This window comes from Poecilia reticulata, linkage group LG1 (assembly GCF_000633615.1).
Source record: "Poecilia reticulata strain Guanapo linkage group LG1, Guppy_female_1.0+MT, whole genome shotgun sequence".
NCBI classification, from domain to species: Eukaryota; Metazoa; Chordata; class Actinopteri; order Cyprinodontiformes; family Poeciliidae; genus Poecilia; species Poecilia reticulata.
Window position 1 is genome coordinate 2,697,274 of NC_024331.1, and position 4,665 is coordinate 2,701,938.

Here is a 4,665-nt window from a genome sequence, read left to right on the forward strand (position 1 = left end):
GGTTCCACTTTCTTCTCAATAAAGACATTTTAAATAAGAGTAAGAAGAAAAGTTAGAAAATAATTCAAGCCACATCTTTGGGGTTTTGCCTCAAGCAGTTCTGCACATTTCACTCATTTCCTATTTAAAACTCAAGCTCATTCAGACTGAACAGAGTCACTTTGGACTGACATTTTGTTTTGCCACATATTCTTAATTGGACTGTAGTTAGGACTTTGACATTTATACAGAAACCAAACAGTTTGTCGAGTCCATTTTTGTTTACAATTTATTTACTTTTTGCATAAATGAAACTTAGAAAACATACATTCCAATAAACGTTGAACACTTCTCATCCACAATCAACATTTGGGCTGTAAAATGAAATTCAGCAAAAAAAATGTTTTAATAAAAATAAACACAAAGAGCAGTGTAATGAAGAGTTCTTCATTAATGGGACTATTTTTACTTCAACACTTTATTAAAACTATAACTTGTACTTTATTTGGCACTGTACTGTTTTAAGCATCCAAGGAATATTTATTGAATGTTTTAATAATTAGCATGTAGCGTTTTGATGCAGGTTCTGCACAGCTGCTCCTCAGCGAGGTAGAGGAGAGGATAATTGTTTTTGTTTATTTATTTTTGTGGAATCTGTTAAGTGTGGATGCAAAATTGAAGTGGAGGTGCTAAGAATGACTCGCCCGTCGGTGTTTGGACAAATACTTCCCCGGGGGTCCAGATGCCATTTATGTGTTCTGGGGGAGGCCATGGAGAAGTGGGGGGAGGTTTACTGTGGTGTTTCATAAAGGCGCTTCTGCTGTAAGGATAAGACATAAAATATGTATAAAAAGTAAATAGGATGTATTCAGTAAATGTCTTTGTGAATTGGTGAAGTTCCCTGTGAATTGAAGGGAACTTCACCAGTTCTCTGGTGAATTTGATGTTTAGTTCAGCTGAGACTATTTAAAGCTGTGGTTGTATGTTTGGTTTGCTCTAGTGATGAATAAACCTTTACTGCCTCGACATTCATCTGCACCACAAAGGACCACCTTGTTACAGGTAAACACATGCATAAATATACAGATAAATAAAATACAGTTTCAATCATTCAACTCCAAAGCCTAGATAAAGTATCACTATTAGAAATGCTAGTATTTTCCAAAAGATTGCATAAATGTGTTGTATATTAAAGGTTCTGCTTTTCCCTCTGACCATTAATGTTCATTTCTCCAAAGCAAAGCAAGAAGCCATTTCCTCAGTGGTCCTGTTTACAGATTCTCCAGGCTGAGCCGTGGAAAACCCAACTCTCCATAAAGCTCTCTAACTAACTACTCAGGTCCTTCCAGAACAGCAGTCGTTTCCTCCAACAGGGACTGCTTGTGTGTTTTTTTTTTTTTTAGATGTGCATTTATGATCACTTTTTTTTTCTTCTCCAGGCTAATTGCCTATTAAGCCTGTGAAAGGCCTCGAGTGGCATTCTACCTCCACTTCCCTTTAGTTCCATGTGGGCAACATCTACACAATCTATTCAGCAAAATGCTTCCTTTCTTAAAAAGGATCCAGCAGCGGGAGTGAAGTGCTGTGTGCAGGTATTTCTGTCCCCATTTAGAGCCGTTATTGATTGGCAAGTCTCTGAAAGTCGGTGAAAGTACCTCGCCAGCATTCTGACCCTGCACACCGAACCTGAAGCTGCGTTCGCTTCCACACAGACACACAACGGTAAAAGAGAAACGCTCAAACTGAACAACAGTCCCTCGAGGCTCTGCCAAGTGCTGCGCTCTGCAGTCGCTGTTATTACGATTAGCTCTTTTTTTTCTTCTTCTGAAAACAATAAATCTATAGAGAGCTGCCTTGGATTCCACAAGGGTTACACTGTACGTCTACCTAAAAAGGATATGATTTATACCAAACAAAAGCACTTAAGTAACGAAAACGGGTAATTTAAAGTTTATTTATAACATATCTTACTGCTGGCTGGAGACTAAAAGGGGCAGCATGTGTTTTCCAAGCACAGTGGCATCTTATATTTGGCAATACAGTAACTATGTTACCATCAGTTGGTAAAAAAATACTATCTATGTAAATATGACTTAACAGAAATTTTACTTTGTAATTTAACACCTTGAAATTGGGTCTTTGTCTCTTTAAAAAGACAGAGACTCTGCTTTTTTTCTGAAACTCCACATGGAGGATATCATCTCTCCTCTATTAGCACTTTAACATTTGTCCAGCACTTCACTGAGAAGCAGCTCCTATAATGAGCTCAGCAGATACTCAGGTCTATCAGGTCTTTGCTAATTGCTGCTGACTAGTCTGAAGGAGCCAAGAGGAAGAGTCACAGGGTAGGTCTCTATGAGGAGGAAGCTAAGAAGCTTGGAAGCTACATCTATAGCTTCGTCCTCGAAGATGGAGCTAAGTAAAGCCAGGTGTCTGTACACAAATAGACCAGTCAGTGCATCTTAGCTTGTTCTCCCTGTCCATGGGCAGCACCTCTTATTGATAAGGTATTCCAAAATGTGCTCATGTGCTCATGCTGTCAGATTTGACATTGACATTAGCTTTGTTTCCATTACAAATGTGTGCAAAACATTGTCTACTTTCTGCTGAAGTCTAAATAGCACAATTTCACCATTGCAGTGTTTACATTAATTAAGAAATGCAATTAAAATCACAGATAAATATATTTGTTCATGATAAGTCTATTAAAAATCATGCAGCTACATCATCATCCAACTACTTCCTGTCATCTTCTTCTTCATGGTTTTCTCCAGTGGCAACTTTTCACTGTGACTTGTGATGCAACTTTTGCGATATAAACCAATTTTGACACGGCAAATAAAAACAATCCACACCTCATCTCAGCACCAAAACATTTTATCCAAAAACATGATTTTTCAAAATTAGTGTTTTGTCCATTAAGCAAAGTGAATTTCAAAATGTCAAATTGCACAGTCAGTGGAAACACAGCTGATGTCACGACATAGTGACACTTTTAACAAATATGTAAAAACATATTTTTGTAAAAGCTACACCCTGCAGCTTTAAGTACAAGGTAAAAGTGACAATGTCATTATTTTGCTGAGTTTGTTCCAGAACACTTAGATTTATCATGTTTTGTCTGTTATGAGGCTGGAAGGAGAAGTGCAGCAAAGGTAAGAAAACAACATGTTTTCTCCCAGGCCTGCTGACTGTGATAGTGTCTTAAGTGTTTCATGAACTTCCCCTATAGGGAGCAAATATTTGGCCCGAGACATTCATCACCTTTTCTTTTTTTGTTGAAATGCCACAGGAAGACAGTGTGCTGACTCAACAACATAGTAAAACTGTGAATAATACTTGGATATTGTTCAGTAAGCCCCAAAAATGTCTTTGAAGTATAATATCCTCATCCCTTCTGCTGCTGAAATCTCGTTTCGCCTTTAGTGGCGTCTTGGGGAGTCTTGGAAGTTTTGGAGCTCCGAAGACCAACTCACTTCCACAGGAGGATGTGGCGGGGAAACTTCGGATTCCAAGTTTTCAGGTTCAGACTGTGATGAGATGGTCGTTAACCCGCTCCGCGTACGAGACCCACATATGAGCCGTGGGTAAACAGAAAGAGCGGAGGGAAGACAAGGAACGGAGAGGAAATCCTCTGTTTGAATGCCAAGCTGTGAGTGCCATTCTTTCCCTTCTGTTATTATTTCCTACTTTGTGCAACACAATTCTGCACTTTCATCTCTCCACCTCTGGTTTTTGTGAGTTTCATGGCAGGTCTCTGTGAACCATTGAGTGCGCATGTGCCAGTTTTGTGACCTAAGTGAAAAGATTCTTGTTGTGTCTCTGAAAGATTAAAGAATGATTCTGTAATTGAGGCAATAAAAGGGAGAAGAAGGGAACAATATGTGATTCTGATGGAAAATGAAAATGACTAAAGGCAAACAATTTCCAAGAAAAACTAAAATGGATGCCCTAATCCACAGGGCATCCTCTTTAAATCCAAGCATTATGTACGTACCTTGTGTGTAAATGAAATTCCAAAGGTTTTTTGAAATACTTAGTTTATTACAATTTCATGCAAGACGCAAATGACAGTTTTACCCCAAACTCTTATAGATGTCATGATTGGTGGTTTGGTGAGGTGAGGGAAGACGCAGGCAGACCCAGGATGAAGAGGTTTTAATAATGAAATCCACGGAACAGAACAACAGGGAGCAAGACGTTATGACCAAGAGGCAAAGACAACAGGTGGGACTAAATACACTGAGAGGGGAATCAAAGAAACGAGACACAGCTGGGAACAATCAACAGGGAAGACAGAGACTCACAGGGGAGCAGACAAATAAACACAGAAAAACCTCAAAATAAATACAAAGAAAAGACAGATCACCACAATAGATGTCGCTTATAATTCTGCACATCAGCTCTGCTTACATCTGATTGTACAGATGTAAACATGATGGGCAGCTTTTATCTTTGACTTGGATTGACAGCAATCAATGCAGAGAAACAGCATTGATTGACAGCGCTAAGCCCCTCCTCCTGGCTCTGATTGGTTGTTTTTTTATTTATATTTTTGACATTTAATTTAAACCTATCAGATAATCATTAATAGTGTTTCTGATAATTTGGTCTGTGCCCTCTATGATTTTATGAGCTTCTGTCACCAAAGAACATTTTTTCTTGGAAAAATAAATAAATAAATAA